This window comes from Lampris incognitus, chromosome 4 (genome assembly GCF_029633865.1).
Source record: "Lampris incognitus isolate fLamInc1 chromosome 4, fLamInc1.hap2, whole genome shotgun sequence".
NCBI classification, from domain to species: Eukaryota; Metazoa; Chordata; class Actinopteri; order Lampriformes; family Lampridae; genus Lampris; species Lampris incognitus.
Genome location: NC_079214.1, coordinates 12,450,456 through 12,472,634, shown reverse-complemented (window position 1 = coordinate 12,472,634; position 22,179 = coordinate 12,450,456). Strand labels below are relative to the sequence as shown.

Sequence of the window (22,179 nt, the reverse complement as noted above, 5' to 3'; positions counted from 1 at the left end):
TCGATCCCCCGCTCCGCCAGAGAACGTGTCGAAGTGTCCTTGAGCAAGACACTGAACCCCTAACTGGCTCCTGATGGGCAGGCTGGTGCCTTGCACGGCAGCCTCCGCCATCAGTGTGTGAGTGTGTGCGTGAATGTGTGAGACATACACTGTAAAGCACTGTGAGCGGTCAGTGGACCAGAAAAGCGATATATAAATACAGTCCATTTTAAGTAGCTGATCATGTGAAGGAAGTCAGTCCAAACCATTAATAATTGAATAACAGAAATAATGGGCCGAAAGGACCATGAATGATTAATGTAAAGGTTCTGATTGCAAACTGTAACAAAATATTCATAAGTTTCAGACACACACTCCAGTAAACATTATCATCTCCAGTACCAGCCAATACTCCCAGACATGTTTGTTTTGCACAGAATCCATTTATTTGTCCGCTCAAGTCAGCTTGCCTATGAGACGGAATATAAAACTGAATATTGGGGAAGACTCTGTTGAAAACAGAAACGATATAGGCATTACTTTAAAAGGATCTCGAGTAAAAATGATATTTTGCATCAGCAAATAATCATATATCAATGATATTATGGAAACAATGACACTGAGTTACAAGAAAATGTATTTTTTTTTCTGTGATTATACTCAGTGTAGATTTTACAAACACACAGACACACACACATCCAGCTTATAAGCGATAACATCATAATTGTCCTTATTGTTTTCATCAGTAGTGGTATAGTATATGCCATATCAATCCCTGCTATAATTTACTGTTATTATAGTTATTTTCAACACAGCTACCCATGCCCCCCCCCCTTTTCACCCCAATTGTATCCGGCCAATTACCCCACTCTTCCGAGCCGTCCCGGTCGCTGCTCCACCCCCCTCTGCCGATCCGGGGAGGGCTGCAGACTACCACATGCCTCCTCCCATACATGTGGAGTCGTCAGCAGTTTCTTTTCACCTGACAGAGAGGAGTTTCGCCAGGGGGACGTAGCTCGTGGGAGGATCACGCTACCCCCCCCCCCACCCAGTTGCCCTTCCCCCCTGAACAGGTGCCCCGACCGACCAGAGGAGGCACTAGTGCAGCGACCAGGACACATACCCACATCTGGCTTCCCACCCGCAGACACGGCCAACTGTCTGTAGGGACGCCCGACCAAGCCGGAGGTAACACGGGGATTCGAACCGGCGATCCTCGTGTTGGTAAGGCAACGGTATACGCCGCTACGCTACCCGGACGCCCCTCAAATGTAACTTTTACAACACAGTTTTTTTTTTCTTCATTCACATTTGCTTGTCCCATCAGCTTTCTTCCATCTGGGCCTCTGTTCTCCGGAGGACTTAAAGAAGGAACCAAAAAAACACCCAAGCGTGCACGCAAACAACGGCGTGGAGTGTCAGTGAAGCCTAGCTAATAGGATCCCAGGTTCCTGGAAGCACTGGGAGGATCCTGAAGTACCTCTCCATGCACACATGTCATACTTGCCTCCATCTTTCTCTGTTGACAGGCCAAAAATAAATAAATAAATAAATAAATAAATAAGCCACAACAACTCCAAAGCAATGGCTTTTAATCAGGTCCTTGGATACCAGCAGCACTGCTGCATCTCTACTCTACCAGGGAGTTCATTACATTCGCCGACTGCTCCAGATGTGAAGCCTCCCTGATCAGACAGCTGGAATAACTGGAACATCTGACAAAAGTAATAGACGAGCCGGCATAAGTGAAAACCAGCAGTGGCACTGGTGGTAGACGAGAGCCAGACTGAGAACCACAGCTTCTCACAAAGTGTTCTGGCTGGGTGATATTTCAATCAGCTGTGAGTGGGTAAAGTCACTTACAGTACAAATCTCTCAACCCAGGCTCACAGACAAAACAACTTATTTGCAGTGCCTGAAATAGGCTGATTGCCAATGTTCTGTCACACGCGTACGCCGTGTCAACAAGTCTGGCGAGGCCCTGACTGCGCCACTCCTGTGACGAGAATACATTTATACGTTCAGCCTTCTGACACTACATGTCGGCGTATCTTTTGGGATACTTTATTGAGCCCTGCGGGGAAACTACGCTCTGCGTTTAACCCATCCTAGCTGTGCAGCTAGGGGCAGTGGGCAGCAGCCGTGCAGCACCCGGGGACCAGCTCCAGTTCTTCTTTCCGTTGCCTCGGTCAGGAGTATTAACCCTAACATGCATGTCTTTTTTTGATAGTGGGGGAAACCGGAGCACCCGGCGAAAACCCACCGCAGACACGGGGAGAACATGCAAACTCCACACAGAGGATGACCTGGGATGACCCCCCCCCCCCAAGGTTGGACAACCCCGGGATTCGAACCCAGAACCTTCTTGCTGTGAGGCGACAGTGCTAACGACTGGGCCACTGTGCCGCCCGTATTGAATCGCTTTCTGTGACATGTATAAAATGCATGTCAGTGCACTGACAAATGAGGACTTAGTTGGGGACAACTGTTCAGATCCTTAGCTTCGTGTTATTAAATTAGGCATGGTCAACTTTAAGTTCGATTTCAGAAACGCTCATGTTTAGGTATCAACTCAGACATGGCGAAAGCTACAACATGAATGAAAAGATTCTCCAGAAAGCAGCAGGTGTTCTGGCTTCTTCTGGACACGTTCTTAACGAGTGAATTTTCTCTGTTGCCATCAGGACACAAGTACCATTAATGTAGCCTGCTTGTAAAACTAACCATTAGTCTAAGTCATTCATTCCCTCTGCAGTTTGACTACTCCAGAGCTATCTGATCGATTTTATTGTGTTTATCTAGCCTATCAACATTATTAATTACTTACAGATCTTATAGATTTTATTCCACATTTAGCTCCCTGGGGTGTTATTATTTATTGTTTGTGTTATTTGTTTGTTTGCATGTTACTGGGTTTTGTGTACAACAAACTACTTGAGACAAATTGCCCCTAGCAGGACTAATAAAGTTGTTTGTATTGTATTGTATTGTATTGTTTTGTATTGTATGACAGGTTTTTTTTTTTACTTGAATTTTGCTCCAAAACGTGTCTTAAGGTGGACACGCTGACTCACAGTCCACTGTCAGTGAGTTTTTCATATACCAGTGTAGCAGCAGTGCAGCACTCCACTGTAAAGTTCCACAGCGAGCCCTCCCCTTCTGACCAATCAGAGAGGCTCAAAGGAAAGAGGCGGACCTCTTGGCTGTCAATCAACCTTATGCCCGCAGTTGGCTCGCATGCGTGGCAGTTCTTGGTGAGGCTTCATTTACATTCGGCCTATCTTCCTTGGCCAAATGAAATCAGCGCTACTTCATCTATAAGTTATAAGCTTTAAGAACTGAACAACTTCAGAAAAGCAATGGGCCTCTTTCATGAAATGATCTGAGGCACAATGTTGTTCTTAAATATGTGTGGAGTTTTTAGCCCTCAAGCTTGTCTCACAAGAAAGACGAAGAACCTGGTTAAGCCCTGAATGTAGACACTGATTCTTGAACAAGGCTGGATGTTGGTGGAACTGAAGAATCCTTTTAACAAGGACAGACTATCAACTGTGGTACATTATATAATATCATTACATTATTATTATTATTATTATTATTTAAACTATAGGTCTTGGGTAGAAGAACAGAATAAGATAGTGATCTTTATCTTTATGAATACTTCACCTATAAGTACAAAAGTGCTTTGCAACAACAATGTTGGTGTAACTAACAGATTTACTGAAAATATGTTTAAATAATTACACATATAGACTAAAATATGAGCTTTGCCAGTCATGATGGGCAGACTCATGCACATGCATGCAGCTGGTTTGGCAGGAAGGAGGAAGCAGAGAGAGAGAGGATGTTTTTTTTTTTTGGTTGTGTACTTTGAAAATCTGTTAATTTCTCCAAACGTACATATTTTTGCTTTAAGTTTACATACAAGGTTAGACTTGGTTATGTTTAGGTATTAGGAATCAGCAGTCCGTAACAACCACATCCCGGACCTCGGAGTGGTGCAACTGTGGATGAAAGCTTCACCTTGCCTCAGCAATGCAAAGCTTCTGCCGTCTGGCATCAGTAGAGAAGAATGTATTCGTGACTCTCAGTAAGGAAAATAACATCATTGTCCTTCTGGCGGAGAAAGGAAGGTGCATAGGTCAGCTGAGACTGACGAAGTCACGTAGATGAGCGATGAAACATTCTCCCACTAAACTTTGTGTCCAGATGAACTGATTCAACTCTTCTAGCAGGATATAGGCATGCAGTCAGGGCACATGGTGTTCAAGCATATCACGGCAGAAATCAGATTCATTGTTCCCTCTGCAATTATTTATTTTCTAAAAGTGGTGATTGTAGTAATTGGATTTGGTTCTAGTTTTGTGAGGTGTTTAGAGGTCCTCTCGCTCTCATCTCTCATCTTCAGCCACTTCTCCGGGGTCGGGTCGCGGTGGCAGCAAGCTAAGTAGGGCACTCAAGGCATCCCTCTCCCCAGCAACGCCCTCCGGCTCCTCCCTGGGGATCCCAAGGCGTTCCCAGGCCAAATTGGACATGTAGTCCCTCCAGCGAGTTCTGGGTCTACCGCGCGGTCTCCTCGAAGTTGGCCGTGCCTGGTAAACCTCCAACGGAAGGTGCCCAGGAGGCATCCTAATCAGATGCCCGAACCATCTCAACTGGCTCCTTTCGACGGGAAGGAGCAGCGGCTCTACTCCGAGCTCCTTCCGGATGTCCGAGCTCCTCACCCTATCTCTAAGGCTGAGCTCAGACACCCTACGGAGGGAACTTATTTCAGTCGCTTGTATCCGCGACCTCACCCTTTCGGTCACTACCCAAAGCTCATGACCATAGGTGAGGGTTGGAACGAAGATTGACTGGTAAATTGAGAGCTTTGCCTTCCAGCTCAGCACCCTCTTCACCACAACGGTCCGGTACAACGTCCGCATTACTGCTGATGCTGCACCAATCCACCTGTCAATCTCCCACTGCATCCTACCCTCACTCGTGAACAAGACCCCGAGATACATGAACTCCTTCACTTAGGGCAACAACTCATCCCCAACCCTTTAGAGGTCCTTAATAAACCAAATATCTGTATGCGTGAGCACAGACATTAAAGTGCACAGATAACACAAGCACAAATGAGCAGGTGCTCCATCCAACCACCCGAAAAGAACCCCCCCCCCCCAAACCAACCCTTGGAAGCACACCTTGGAAGTAAAAGTATATATTCTGAGGGCATCATGTCGCAAGTCTCACATGGAGCAGTTGTGCTTGGTTGAGCTCCATGACCAATATCTCAAATGCACAGCTAGATGTAAATTTTTAACAGAAACATTTTTAAAGTAACTGTACACCTAGGTAAATATGTTTTACTGTATTAGAAGGATATAGGACTAAAGCAGGACTTTAAAGGAAATAGTGATTTTTTTGAAAGAATAAAACACATTATAGACAACTGGATTGGGTAAAGCTACTCTGCACTTTTACTTTGTAAGAAAAAAAAACTGAATTGGTGTTAATCTGTCTCATAAAACTACATACCTCTAAAACTGTTGTATCCTCCTCTTACAAATCAACTAGTTTTATTGCACCAAAGCCGGAAAATTGGAAGTGTTGATTCGCACATAATTAAAGGATTTCTTCGTAGTCTAATTAACCTAGTGGCACTAATATGAGTGGTCATTACCTGCATGTTGATCACAACCAATCCACTTAAAAAAAAAGAAAAGACAATTAAAGCTGTGAATCCCACAGTCTTACTCACATTCTAATCTTTAACAGGAAACTATTGATGTTTGCCTTCCAGGCATCTAGATGCCAACAGAGATCACTGTGTTTGACACTGACCACGTAATAATAGTCAGGGTGTCTGAGATTTTATATAGCTCCTTAAGAATAGTGCTGTTCATACTATTGGGCTGTGGTTATTGATTTGGCAATCAAAATGACAGTGTATCATTGACTGCAGTGCACTTTTACCATTTCAACTGTTGCACACAATTCTGGTATTTGCACTAGATAAGAATAATGACACAAAATGATGGGTTCCGACAATTTAAACTACCATTAAATGATATGAAAGTGTCAGCCTGTCCTGTAAACTCAATTTTAAAGCACTTTTGCAAATGTCATCATTTTGCTGCTGTTTCAAAAAGACTAGGACTGTGCTGTAAAGCCCCTTGAGGCAAATTTGTAATTTGTGATGTTGGGCTATACCAATAAAATTGGCTTGACTTGACGTGACTTGTTTACATGGGCTGTGTCTGTTTTGCATCAGTGATTCTCATGTATGATGCAAACTGTCATCAGGAAATTTATATTTTGCAGCTGGATAGCTCAGTAGGTAAGAATGCTAGCTTTCCCGCTGGAGTTCGGGGGGCCAAACCCCGGTTGGGATGAGTCTCCAGTAAGAGTCCATGGCTTAGACTCCTAATGCTATACAAGCCAACTACTTCAGATATGAGTAATACCGGCTCAGATGCCGTCCTGGTTAACAAGGTCTGCGTCACGCGGTGGGGAACCAGGACAACCTGACGAGAAATGAGCTACTGAAAAAGACATTCATGGACAAGGGCTGAGAACCTGGAACTGATGGAATCCTACTATAACAGCAGACCCCCACAGGGGAGAACACAGGGGAGAATAATACTGGTCATGAAGGATTCCACAAGGGTACAACACATTCAAACTACCAGCCAATAACCTGCCTGTCCACAACATGGATGATCCTGTAAGGCATCATTGCAGCTAAAATGAATGGGCACACGAGTCAATAAATGAGAGAAACTCAGAAAGGAATTGGGAGCAACACGAGAGGTTTTACTGTTTGATACAGCAGTCACCGAAGATGCGAAGATCAACCTCAGCACAGCTTGGATTGACTACAAGAAAGCCTGTGATTCAATGCCCCACACATGCCCCACACCTGGTTAATGGAGTGCTTGGCATAAAGCCAAAAGGACACTAATAGCCTTCATTAAGAACTCAATGCAGCAGTGGAAAACAACACTAGAGGCTAACTCAAAGACAATTATGCAGGTAATTATCAAATGTGGCATATAATAAGGTGATGCTCTCTCCTTACTGCTGTTCTGCATAGCCCTGTCCATCAGTCAGATCATCAAAAAGACTGGATATGGATACAGGTTCAGAAGTGGATTTACCATCACCCACCTCCTATATATGGATGACATCAAGCTGTATGCCAGGAATGAGTGAGACACTGACTTGCTGATCCACCTCACCAGGATCTACAGTGATGGCATTGGGATGTCATTCGGACTAGACAAGTGCGGTTGAATGGTGGCAAAAAGAGGAAACGTGGTAAAGGCTTAAGGGGTTGAATTACCAGATGGCAGGATAACAGACATAAAGGACAGTTACAAGTACCTGGGTATTCCCAATGGAAACCACGAGGAGGCAGCAAGGAGGTAAGCTACAGCCAAATGCCTCCAGAGAGTGAGGCAGGTCCTGAGGAGCCAGCTGAATGGAAAGAATAACATCCAAGCCATCAACATATATGCCCTACCAGTCATCAGATACCCAGATGAAATAATAAGCTGGCCAAAGGAGACGTTAAAGGCCACAGATATCAGGATATAGAAGCTCCTCACAATGCATGGAGGGTTCCACAAAAAGTCCAGCAGCCTGAGACTGTACGATAAGCAAAAAGATAGGGGCCTAGGGTTAGTGATTGTCAGAGGTCCTATCCAGGATGAAACAAGAAACCTCCATGAGTACATCAGAAAGAGCCCCCCCCCCCAGGACAAACCTCGGTGAGTACCTCAGGCAGCAGAAGATAGTGGGGAAGAAGAAGAAGAGGAGGTATCATAGAAGACTAAGCCCCTTCTACTAGCGCCTAGAAAAGGCTGGACTGAAGGACAGCATAGAGGCTCTGATCATAGCAGCACAAGAACAGGCACTCAGCACCAGATTGGTTGAGGATCTTGGGTCTTATCTGGTCTACCACACCAGATAAGACCCAAGATGCAGGCTGTGCAAAGATGCCCCTTAGACAATCCAGCACTAAGTAGCAGGGTATAAAATGCTAGCTGGGAAAGCATACACTGAAAGGCATCATCAAGTGGCTGGGATAGTGTACTGGAACATCTGTACTGAATAGACTGGAAGTCCCCAAGTCCAAATGGGAGACACCACCAAAGGTGGTTGAGAATGGCAGAGCTAGGATCCTGTGGGACTTTGAGTTTGAAACTGACAAGCAAGTGCTGGCTAACCAACCAGAAATTGTCGTGGTCAACAAGGAACAGAGGACAGCAGTAGTAATCGATGTACCAATCCCGAACGATGGCAACATCAGCAAACTGCCAACGTCAGGAAGAAAGAGCATGAGAAGCTAGAGAAATACCACGAACTGAAGTAAGAACTAGATCGGATGTGGAAGATGAAATCCACAGTGATAATAGGAGCGCTAGGGGCTGTAACCCCAAAACTAGGAGAGTGACTCAAGCAGATTCCAGCAACAACATCTGAGGTTTCTGTCCAGAAAAGTGCAATCCTAGGAACAGCTAAGCTAGTGTCCAGAACCCTTAAATTCCCAGGCCACTGGTAGAGAACCCAAGCTTAAGGAAGACACACACCACCTGAAAAAGGGTGAGAGATTTACAAGCAACATTACAGCCCTCAAACTTGCTAACGTGCTGATGCATGGCTGTATGAGAAATATATATATATATATATATATATATATATATATTGGGGTGAGAATCATTTTGCCATTGAACTTTTCCTGCTATGATGTCCCTGGGTATCACACCAGGCTGTGGATATGGAAATTAAGGCAACATTTCTGAAAAAGTTGTAGGGGGTCACTTTTAAAATATTCCACTGACAGAATGGCCTGATGTAATGTCCCAGGGTTATTAGTAAGGCTGCGCTAAAAAAAAAAATCGATACAGCTCAGTATTGCAATATTTTTTTCAAGATACTTATCGATTTTCCAGCCCATCGTATCGATGCTTTAAAAATATTCATGTTTTCAATTGATTTCAGTTCAGTGTGTTCAGTGACACAATACGAATACTTAATATACACTTTATTTTATGATGTTATGGCAGCTACATTGTAGGTGAGTTCAGGGTGTTCTGTGACACAACAAGAGTACTTAATATGCACACTTTACTTTCATATCATCTACATTTCAGTTCAATGTGTTTGGTGACACAGTAAGAATACTTAATATGCACACTTTATTTTCATATGATGTTATGGCATCTATACATTTCGGTTCAGTGTGTGCACTGTACAATGCAAATACCGTTCTAATAAATTGGATTGGAAATTTCAAATTAAATATCACATCGTATTGTAATGTATCATGATACAATCATATTGTGACCCATGTATCATGATACGTATCATATCGTGAGGTCCTTGCCAACACCCAGCCCTAGTCATTAGCAAAATTCTCAAAAGATGGGAAATAAACCTTCTCCTAAGCTGCATTAAAGCCTTTAACTTGTTAGCTTAGCGTTAACAAATTATCTTGACTGTTTTCACAAGTACATAAAAAATCCTAAAAAACAGATTATTGTTTGAACTATTTTTCCATAATACACATATCCATTGTTTTCATACAAGAAGACGGATATGTGTATTCAAGAAAAAATAGTTGAAAACATTCATTCATCTCCAGCCGCTTCTCCAGGGTCGGGTCGCGGTGGCAGCAAGCTAAGTAGGGCACTCCAGACATCCCTCTCCCCAGCAACGCCCTCCAGCTCCTCCTGGGGGATCCCAAGGCATTCCCAGGCCAGATTGGACATGTAGTCCCTCCAGTGAGTTCTGGGTCTACCCCGGGGTGTCCTCCCAGCTGGCCATGCCCAGTAAACCTCCAAGGGAAGGCGCCCAGGAGGCATCCTAATCAGATGCCCGAACCATCTCAACTGGCTCCTTTCGATGTGAAGGAGTAGCAGCTCTACTCCAAGCTCTCTCCGGATGTTCGAGCTCCTCACCCTATCTCTAAAGCTGAGCCCAGATACCCTACGGAGGAAACTAATTTCAGTCGCTTGTATCTGCGATCTCACCTTTTCGATCACTACCCAAAGCTCATGACCATAGGTGAGGGTCTGAACGAAGATTGACTGGTAAATTGAGAGCTTTGCCTCCCGGCTCAGCTCCCTCTTCACCACAACGGTCCGATACGACGTCCGCATTACTGCTGATGCTGCACCAATCCGCCTGTCAATCTCCCGCTCCATCCTACCCTCACTCGTGAACAAGACCTCGAGATACTTGAACTCCTTCACTTGAGGCAACAACCCATCCTCGACCTGGAGGGAGCAATCCACCATTTTCTGGTAGAGAACCATGGCCTCAGACTTGGAGGTGCTGACTCTCATCCCGTCATTTCAAAATAAGCTGCAAACTGCCCCAGTGAACGTTGGAGGTCCTGTTCTGATGAAGCCAAGAAAACCACATCATCTGCGAAGAGCAGAGATGCAATTCTGAGGTTCCCAAAATGGACACACTCCTCCTAGTGGAAAACAATCATCTAATTTTTAGGAGTTCACTAACACTTGTGAAAAACCACTAGCACAATGAGCAAAAAGTATTAGCATCAGCTTTGGATAAGGTGTATTTCCCCTATTTTGAGAGGAGAGGAGATGAGAGAGGAGGAGATGAGAGGAGAGAAGATGCTGAATTGGTCTACATGCCATTTTTTCCAAGTATGTGTAGCAAGGACTCCATGTCTCCCATGTCTCCCTCCCTCCCCCTCTCCCTCCCTCCCTCCCCCTCTCTCCCCCTCTCTCCCCCTCTCTCTCTCTCTCTCTCTCTCTCTCTCTCTCTCTCGTACAATACATTGTTATATACTTTCCAGGTGTAGAACCACTACTGATTGGCTATGGTTTTAGTTTGGCATATGATATGTGCATGTATAGCCTAAATTAAATAATCCACTCTCCTAAAATCCTGGGATGAATGTCAGTGGGAGGTGCATCTGGACCCTGCCTCTGAAGCGCCCCCATCAAGCAGACATATAGAGGTGAGCTGGTCTTTGTTCTCAGTTCGCTGTCCAAATCTCTTGATTCTTTTGTTCATGCTCTTATGACTTACTGCTCTTCAGACTCTTGACCTTTCCTTGCATGCTTCTAAAGTCTTGTCCTTTCTAATCAGTTTCGTCTTGAGTCTGATCCTTTTTATTTTTATTTTTCTTAGAGTCATCTCCTAATTTTCTATTTCTCATATAGTACCTCGTATTTCTGTGTTTTTCCCTCACCAAGGCACGTGCGTGTCGATTTTATTTTTGAAATAAATCTCAGTCTTGTATCTCTTTGCCACCGAGTAAGGCAAGCTTTAATATATATTTCATATCGTGAGGAAAGCCCGGCGTGTGGAACTGCTGTTATGACAGCTGGGGGGCTGCAGTGCAGAACAGGATATGTTAGCTTCCACGCTTACTCGTAACTTTAAATGTGTTGGTTCTGTTGCCAGCTTTGACACCACTTGGTTTCACGGAATTGTACTTTAATTCATAATGTGAGTCTTATTTTCATAGATTCGGCCATAGAGCATGTCGGTTATGATATCACTGGCGTCATAGCAGTGATTTTGGACACAGAAGCACCACCAGAAATAGATTTATATAACATGTTTAAACACTGGATAACTATGGTAAGTAGGCTTGCCATTTCTGCGAGTTGAACCAGCAAGTAGTCAGCAATGGGAGGGACCATTATGCTATTGGACGTTTCAGGAAATACGTGGATTAAATAATTGGGTTCTATTGGACTTGCTGAAAAATGTCTGATGCTCATGTTCCACTGCCCCAAAAGATGCCTGGTGTGAAGCTCTGCCCCACGGTGGTCCCATATCCAAAACCTCAACAATGACTAAAATGATATCAAATCCAATAAATACAACGGCAAAGCTATGAAAATAAGACCACAACAGGGTCTGAAAAGTCATCAAGTTGGAAACAGCATTATCCACAGTGCTTACCTGTACGATCCATCTCAGGAGGATTTGTAGACGGCTGAACACTAAGCTGCTCATTTTACCATTATATCTGAAACTTTCAAATGTTTTATCTTTTCTTTTTTTTGCTTTGTTTTCATTGGCTTCTCAAACCTCACTAAACACGTTTGAGGCCTGCTACCATTTTCTTTATTCTTTGCCCCCCCCCAACCCATGAGAATGAACTAGCTAGCCACGAGTACGAGTGAGTAAAATCCGTTCTAGTAACATGAACTGTTTCACATCTTACATAAGAAAATACAAAAAAAAGTCAAAATAATGAAGAAAGAGGGAAAAAAAGCAGAACTTATTCTAAATAAAGTATTTTTTTTCTATTCTACAGCATTCTCACCCCGTGTCTATACGGGTTGATACTGTGTACCTTCAAAAAATAAAAAATAAAAATAAATAATAAAAAAAAACTTAAAAAAAGGAAGAAAAAAACAGACGTTCCGATTTAATCAGGATTTATAATCTGTATGTAAATCCAAAACTTTTCTGTAAAACAAGCACTTGGCTGGACTCTGTGGTTTGTATTTTTTGGGGTTGTCTCTGATTCTTCGCTTCTTTCTAGAGATGAGTGTTACATGTGGGTGTCCTCTGCATATTATGGAGTTTTCTCTATTCCATATGCTACCTCGTGCAGAACTAGAGCCTGGACAAACTGTCCTTTGAGACTTTGGACATTTTTTCGTTTGTTTCCCTTTGCGTCTCCCGTGCATCATTTATTGGACCATTGTTTGTTAACCAAACAGTGTGCTTACACATGCACTAATGAGCGTCGTCCCTGTGAGAGCGAGTCAGATGAAGACTAATTTCTCTTCGGCACGGGGGGGCTGCTGGGAAACGGTGTTGTGTGAAATCATTTGCTACAGTTAGACACAGAATCAGCTCGAATGAATTCCCGCTGACTGAAGAGTCGAGACGACTTTTCACCGGGACGCCAAACGAAAGGATCAGATAAGTGTGTGTGTTAACATGCTCTGAAGCGTGGAAATGAAACAGTCAGATGAATTACCATTTTTGCCGTTCTGCCGAATTAGGCAGCATTGTCGGTGGAATATTAACCCGATGCAGTGATTAAACCAGGGAAAACAAGCGTACCAATAAATTTACAACAGTGGTAAATTATCAGCCCGATGCTCAAAGGCCCAAACGCAAAAACTAGATGGAAACTTGATGAATAATAAATAATACGTATATATACAAAAGTATATATATGTATTATTTATTATTCATCAAGTATAATAATAAATAATAATCCTAACAAATACAATAGGGGTCCCACCAGCTTCGCTGCTTGGACCCCTAATAATACATATATATATATATATATATATATACATATATATATATATATATATATATATACACATACACAAAGTATATATAAGTATTATTTATTATTCATCAAGTATAATAATAAATAATACGTATATATACAAAAGTATAGTAGTGAATTTGGGCATTTACATGACCCTTAGAATCTGTGCACCTTCCATTCAATCATATCCATTTTGGACTTCTTATTATCATCATTATTATTGGGGCCCTGTGATGGACTGGCGACCTGTCCAGGGTGTCTCCCCGTCTGCCGCCCAATGATTGCTGGGATAGGCTCCAGCATCCCTGCGACCCCGATTGGGATAAGCGGCTTGGATAACGGATGGATGGATGGACAGATCATTTTCTCCTCCCTGTCTAATGACCTCCAGTATTGTTGATGAAAAATGGACCCTTGTGGAGATGGTTGCTCGTGTGCACCATTGTAGTGTTAAGGAAAATGGGAGGTGAGAAAAAGCTTAGGTTTTATGTTTTACACACATCTCGTATGAAACCATGTGATGTTATTGCGTAAGCTTTACAGAATAAATGAAAACAAGAAAAAAAATCATTATCTGTTTTTGATCTCAAACTGGATATGGATTGAACTGAAGGTAAATGAAATCTATGAGGTTGAAATATTCTTTTGCTGAATCCACCCATCCATCCATCCATCCATTATCTAAACTGCTTATCCTGCTCTCAGGGTCACGGGGATGCTGGAGCCTATCCCAGCAGTCATTGGATGGCAGGCGGGGAGACACCCCGGACAGACCGCCAGTCCATCACAGGGCACACACACACACACACACACACACACACACACACACACACACACAGTCACACCTAGGGACAATTTAGTACGGCCGATCCACCTGACCTACATGTCTTTGGACTTTGAGAGGAAACCGGAGCACCCGGGGGAAACCCATGCAGACACGGGGAGAACATGCAAACTCCACACAAAGGACGACCCGGACTACTCCGGGGCTCGAACCCACGACCTTCTTCTTGCCGTGACTGTGACCGCACTAACTACCGTGCCACCATGCTGCACCCACTGATCATATTTATATTAATTATTATCATCATTATTATCATATTATTATTACTACTACTACTACCACTACTGCTACTACTGCTACTACTGCTACTACTACTGTATAAGTTTAGTTGAAAACATTCTCAGATACCATCTTACTATAAAAACTCAATTTATTATTATTACAACACATGGCCTCTACACGACAGACTTCCATTTAGCAACACTATAATGGCTTCCAGTAACTTAAGAGTTCTCATATGTTTGTACTATGTGGCTTCATTTATTATGACTAATTTTCTTTTCATCCAAGTAACAATGAACTTTAATTTCGCTTGTTGAGAACACTTCTACTGAATCGATTATCATAAATAATCTCTTCATTGCAACATCCCTTTCAATTCACTCCCAGCATGTAAAGTTCAGCAAGTACACAACTATGGGGAAATTCATCCAATATAACAAAAATAATTATAATAATAATAATGGATTACATTTATATAGCGCTTTATCTAAACACCCAAAGCGCTTCATGTTGAGGGGGGGGGGGGGACTCACCTCAACCACCACCAATGTGTAGCACCGCCTGGGTGATGACCGGCAGCCATTTTGTGCCGGAACCCTCGCCACACATCAGCTGGAGGTGGAGAGGGAGGAATCACTGGGCCAACTACACGGTAAGTGCTTCCTGTTCCCGTTCTGCTGGTATGGTTCAGCACCGTGTTTAAGAAAAAGGGAAACGCTTTGCAAGAAATGGCAAATGTCACATAACCACAGTAAACGGTGCTCATTTTGAGTTTTCTCATTATCTTCTGTCTGCCTTTGGCCGGCTTTTTGCCACCGTTTACTTCTATTCTGGTGCAAGAGGGCCTTTAACACTATGAAGCTTTTCACAGTACGGGTTAAACTGTTGATCAGTCCATAAAAGCAGTCACTTTCGGATTTTTAGCAAAATGGGTACCTTCTAATACATTTTGATGCCCTTTTTCCCCCTCTGGTATGGGGTTAGCACACGAGGCACAACTACGTACGGGCTGTCCCGAGAGTCGGCCCCGTTGGCTCTGGATCAATTCCATGCATAAAGAACAGAACAGTATTGATGTCGATTTTTTTCAAGGTTGAATAAATTCACTTTAACTATTACCGAGTGTAAATAGATGAGCGTGAAAGGCCGCGGACCGAAGGCCGCAAACAATGAGGGTTGTTTGATGATGCTGCAGTTTCAACTGATGGCGCTCCGTCCCGGCGACTCTCTGCTACAGGTGACCAGGCGGATTAGAAAAAAAATAAAAACCGCCACGTGTATGATGCATACTAGAAGAACCCCGCTACAATGTAGCGGTTTGGTTATCCACCCGTCTAAATCCCCCTCCTCTTCATCCTGCCAGCTAACCGCCTTCCCCCTGCCCCTAAACCCCCCCCTCCCCCACTCCAACTCCCTCCCCCCAAATGCTCAGAATCGTCTGAAATGCCGAGAAAAATGGTTTTTAGCCATTTTTAGAAAAATGCATACTTTCGCACATTTATGCATAATTATGCGTAATTTCAATTTTCTGGGCTTTTTCCCCGTACTCTCTGGAGCAATACCTCCCGCCTCCAAAAAGAATCAGGATCATAAAGTGCGTTAGTTTTCGGTCCCGCTATCTACACTAACACCGCACCACACACACACACACATTGTGAAAATACAGGAGTAGATCACCTCGGAGCTGACAGTATCAATACAGGGGGGGGGGGTTTGTAATTAAAGGGCTCTGTTATGGCATACAGAGGAACAGGCGGCAGGTTTCCAACAGCCCATCCATCACGCGCTGGCAGCTCATTTAAAACATCTTTAAAAATGAAAGCCGCGCCAGTCTCTCCTGTCTCTCACAAAGGAGCAATTGTTTCCCGACAGCCGAGTGAATCTCCGCCGAAAACCCGCCGCGAGAGGGGCTGAGAGCGGAGCACTTTTATGCGGAGAGCCGACAGGCTGAATTAAGAAGGAGTCCGCTCACACCGCTCGCGCAGAAATAACTGCGACCTTATTGGATGGCGTCTGATGAGGGGGGGTGGGGTTGGTGGTGGGGGGGGGGTCACGTATTCACGTACAGAGAAGTTTGGTAATTCAGCATCTGTCGCATCAAAAAAGCTTCTCGGTGTCGGACAAGCCGCCCATCTGGCTGTGTGAATAAAGGATGAGTGAGGGTACCCACGCCGGCTTTCTCTCCTCGTTAGACGGCGAGTGAACAGGTAATTTGTACCCGGTAAACTCCGAGGGCGAGAGTCAAAACGCGATATCCACTTGAAGCGTCTCGGCGGTGGATACTTTCCAACTAGACACCCCAGCTGCGCAGCACCAGGAGTACCCAGAGGACACGGCTGCTGCGTGTCCAGCCGCACTGCTCGCCTGCAGAGCGGCTGGACAACACGACGCCCCGAGTATGGGAGACGCACAAAAGCAGCATCGTTGAACTCACACTGGAATCGCGACGGCGATAGTGTGGGTCTCTGTATATGAGACATGTAAACTACTAATAAGACACGTTGGTCCCCGGGTCTGACCCTTCAGCCGAGCGGTTAGTGATGCCGCCTTGTGGCGCAGTACACCTCGTATCGAATCCCGCACCGGGCAAGAAAATAACCGGTGGCAGCGGTTAGACCCGGAAGTGTACAGATCCTCAGAAGTCTCTTCGGAGCGCGGGAAGAACAGAGCGCGAGAGCGCGCTTCCGGGAGATGGTGACGACTGTAAACTACTAATAAGACACGTTAGCCCCTAGCTAACGGGTCTGACCCTTTAGCCGAGCGGTTAGTGATGCCGCCTTGTGGTGCAGTACACCCCGTGTCGAATCCCGCACCGGGCAAGAAAAATAACCGGTTACATTGGTGGGATCCGGAAGTGTGCAGATCCTCAGAAGTCTCTTCGGAGCGCGGGAAGAACAAAGCGCGAGAGCGCGCTTCCGGGGAGGGTGACGACTGTAAACTACCAATAAGACACGTTAGCCCCTAGCTAACGGGTCTGACCCTTTAGCCGAGCGGTTAGTGATGCCGCCTTGTGGTGCAGTACACCTCGTATCGAATCCCGCACCGAGCAAGAAAATAACCGGTTACGGAAGTTAAATTACACACAAAAAAAGTAAGATATTTAGCTTATTGGTCAAATTCAAGGAAAACTACTCATCTTTTTTTTTATCCAAAGACGCTCCTTTGAAATTAAATTGGATCGGCTTGTGACGAGAATACTACCGCAGGAGACTCAGTGTGTGGAGAGGCAGGCAGGCAATGTCGTTTCTGGCGTGAAGAACTGCTGTCATTAACTCCAAATGACTTATACCGGGATTTACGCCTCCTCCTACCGCCGTAATGTTCTCGGAGCATAGCAGGAAATATGGTCGACTGACGGGAGACACACCACGGCAGTAAATTAACCAAAACTTACTTGCCATGTCTGTACGTTTTGAGGCCTGCAATGTGCTGGAGGAGGGGAGCGCAATCTTCCCCAATGATCGACCGCATAGACATCCATAAGGCGTGCAACCCGGGCAATCCCAGGAAGGGGAGGGCGCCCTCAAAAACAGGTCACAACCGGACTCGTGCAGGTGACAAAAAGGGGAGGCCGTAACAGATGGGACGTCTTGAGAGCGACGTAATCACACCCCCGACAGGTAAACGAGTTCAGTCTCATCCTTCCTCCGGTGTTGTGCATACAGCATCTCTCCGGGCCTCCCACCGTACGAGGGCAACCATCCACAAAACAACTCATTTTCTACTACAGGAGGCGACTTAAGCTGTTCTTAAAGGAAAACAATCACAGTTTTAGAAATGATCTCTACGTATACAATGTGCTGTAGGGATAACACGCCATTAGCGGCTGTGATACTGAGCAATCTTCCGTGCGTCTCCGAATCGCCACCGAAATCGTGTCTGCTGGGGACGTCACCGGCAGACGACCGTGGATGTGAAAACGTACTTCCTGGTTGGCTGACAGACTACACCGTAGGGCTGCACAATATGGACAAAATAGACATGCAATACCTGGGAAACAGCAAAACTTCCGTGCCAGGAATGAAATACTGACTCTGGCCAACACATATTTCAACATAGCATGTAATATATTGAGCATATAGTATATTATCATAGCTATAATGAGCTATAATTTTATTTTCCAGCTGCTCTCTGGGAAAGTACGTTGTCTTTAAACACCGAGTTTTTGTTTTGAAGTCATTGCCGAAAAGGTGCACAGTGGGCTTGACGTGGGTTTCCGACGTGCGAGAGCCATTCTCCCCAAGTCTGTTTCACTTCTGACTCCACAGACTTCTGGTATCTGGTATTTCTCATAGATTTCAAGAATATGTATGATAGTATACCATACCATAATTCTATTGTATTTATGAAATTTACCCCCACTACACCGGCAATGCAAATTATTATCTTTTGCCATGACATTTCTGTATGTTGTCTGGGTGATATCTATCTATCTATCTCTATCTCTCTCTCTCTCTCTCTCTCTCTCTCTCTCTCTCTCTCTCTCTCTCTCTCTCTCTCTCTCTCTCTCTATATATATATATATATATAAATATATATAGAGTCAGAAGTGTGCGGCTGTTCCTTGTTTCAGCTCTTTTTGAAAAACATTCATCTTTTGCCTCCCCGTGGCTGAATATGGAGTGATGGTAACAAGACCGTTTGTTGCGTTTCCTCTTGCAGTGATTACCGCTGCCGTGTACCGCCGCTCAACTCATTTCGAACAATCTGGCTTCAGCGAGACGCTATCCATTTTTTCCTCCGAAGTATCTCCGTGCAACAGATGCTTTGTTGTTTTTGTTACCGTTGCCTCCCTGGTGTTCAGATTGTCATGTAGACTCCGTGTGTTTTCCTGCAGAGCACATCGCCGGTCTATTTAGCTCACACATGTTTGAAAGGCCCATGTCTGACTGGATCATCTTGGTCTGCATGCGGAGCGTGGATGATTGTGCAGCTCGGTGACAAAAAAAAAACGATGCACTGTGCAGCCCAACTGCATTGTATAGGAAAATGCAAATACCGACGTCACATAAAGCTGAAAGATGTGTGCACACAGAGCTGAAAAATGCATATAACAATGCTACACCAATGCTACATTATACAGCTGTGCGCAGCACCCTTATTAGCATTTTCTTATACACTGCAGCCTATTGACAAAAAAAAAAAAAGGAAGCAAGTTTTCACATTCAGAGATGGACACAATTTTGATGGCATTTCAGAGACACAAAGAAGACTGCTGGGCGTTATGGCCACTAATGGAGCGTTATCCCTGCACCGCACGCATAAGCAGAGATGATGCTGAGAATCAGGAGCGGTTCCCCTCAGCGGACTCATTCTGACGCCGCCTAACTCGGTTCTACGGAGGCAAATCAGAAAGAAAAGAAAAAAAAACAGAATCGGGAGCCATCCGTATGAATGTGAATCTGCCTCCAAGGATATGTCCTTGTCTTCCCACAAAAAAAAAAAAAGGATAAGTCGCAGAGAGTCTTTTTTTTCCCTTCATGGTGAGCAGATCAACATCTGCCACTTTGAATCTTCCTCAGCCCTTTGAAACCACTCAGAAAAGCGGAGTCTCCTGGCTCCCGGCAGGAACGTTGCCTCGAGAGTGGAGATCCGCTTCCGTGTACATCAGTCCTGACATCCCGACAGCGGCCTGTGTATAATAGGAGGAGAGGAAAGCACATTCCTTGGGTTTGTTAAGGTATGCTATAATACGCGGGGCGGTGGGCGCACACCAGAATGTGATAGCCAGCCGGTGAACCCGGCTTCAGAAACCATTTCTCAGCAAGAGAGCCCGTGGAGCTCCGAGTGGATTACTGCACGTGGATTACAGTTTCCTCAAGAGTTATGTCCTGCTCCCCGCTGATATGCTATTTGAGGCATCCACTTCCACCCGTTCTCTGGATTATGACAATGCCCGTGGTGCATCCAAAGTGCTGTTTTGAGCCCGTGAGCCAAGTTGACAGGGGTAAAAAAAAACCTTTTTTAACACGAGGGCCCCAACTCATAAGTGCCCCGGTGTTGGCTATCACCACCAATGAAGAAGATTTAGTCAGACGCAAGGCTGTTAATAATGTTTTTAGGGCCAGTGCGTAATCCATCTACAATTCATAATTTCTTCATCATTTTAGGCGCCTGTCCCTGGGTGATTTCATATAGGATGGGCTGCGTTCAAAACACTAAAATAAGCAACGGGTACTGTGAGTATTTTTCAAGTTGTGAACATTTTAAAAGTTATTCTCTCACTTAAAATTTAGTTAGTTAGTTAGTTGCTTATTTATTTATTACAAATTTTACCCCAATTCATTTTCATGTGTTGCAACTTAGAGCTCACCCTTCCAAATGAGTATGACTCCATTTCGTGGCTCTTGAGTGACTAAAAGTTGAAATATCATTCATCCAATCTGTTCTACTAAACGTCAGCTATGTAAGTCGATCCACCCATGCTTGAGCTTGACTATCATTGTCGATATGAAGGCCCGAAATATACTTCTCTTCAGTGCATTTAATTTGAAATGCAGTTTTATCTTAACTTGAAGAACGGTTTTGCAGGATTAAGATCTGTCACGCCGACACCTCAACCTCTCTGACACTGGAAAGATGTGTCCAGCTTGATAATTACTGCCATTTGTACTTCTGACACACTGAAACTTGACACTTTCCATAATGATATAAAAAAATAGTCCCGGCATCTTCATCTTGTATCATGAACAATTGTGATGACTTGTATATATATATATATATATATATATATATATATATATATATATATATATATACACTCACTGGCCACTTTATTAGGTACACCTTGCTAGTACCGGGTTGGACCCCTTTTTGCCTTCAGAACTGCCTTAATCCTTCGTGGCATAGATTCAACAAGGTACTGGAAACATTCCTCAGAGAGTTTGGTCCATATTGACATGATAGCATCACGCAGTTGCTGCAGATTTGTCGGCTGCACATCCATGATGCTAATCTCCCGGTCCACCACATCCCAAAGGTGCTCTATTGGATTGAGATCTGGTGACTGTGGAGGCCATTTGAGTACAGTGAACTCATTGTCATGTTCAAGAAACCAGTCTGTGATGATTCGAGCTTTATGACATGGCGCGTTATCCTGCTGGAAGTAGCCATCAGAAGATGGGAACACTGTGGTCATAAAGGGATGGACATGGTCAGCAACAATACTCAGGTAGGCTGTGGCGTTGACACGATGCTCAATTGGTACTAAGGGGCCCAAAGTGTGCCAAGAAAATATCCCCCACACCATTACACCACCACCACCAGCCTGAACCGTTGATACAAGGCAGGATGGATCCATGCTTTCATGTTGTTGACGCCAAATTCTGACCCTACCATCCGAATGTCGCAGCAGAAATCGAGACTCATCAGACCAGGCAACGTTTTTCCAATCGTCTATTGTCCAATTTTGGTGAGTCTGTGCGAATTGTAGGCTCAGTTTCCTGTTCTTAGCTGACAGGAGTGGCACCCGGTGTGGTCTTCTGCTGCTGTAGCCCATCTGCCTCAAGGTTCGACGTGTTGTGCGTTCAGAGATGCTCTTCTGCATACCTCGGTTGTAATGAGTGGTTATTTGAGTTACTGTTGCCTTTCTATCAGCTCGAACCAGTCTGGCCATTCTCCTCTGACCTCTGGCATCAACAAGGCATTTTCGCCCACAGAACTGCCGCTCACTGGATATTTTCTCTTTTTCGGACCATTCTCTGTAAACCCTAGAGATGGTTGTGCGTGAAAATCCCAGTAGATCAGCAGTTTCTGAAATACTCAGACCAGCCCGTCTGGCACCAACAACCATGCCACGTTCAAAGTCACTTAAATCACCTTTCTTCCCCATTCTGATGCTCGGTTTGAACTGCAGCAG

General features: G+C 44.5%; 1 protein-coding gene across 1 annotated transcript in view; it reads right to left on the bottom strand.

Annotated features, from left to right (window-relative positions):
• The window catches only part of LOC130111605 (glypican-6-like), a 202,855-nt gene that overhangs the window by 72,929 nt on the left and 107,747 nt on the right, over nt 1–22,179 (bottom strand). The window lies entirely within an intron of this gene.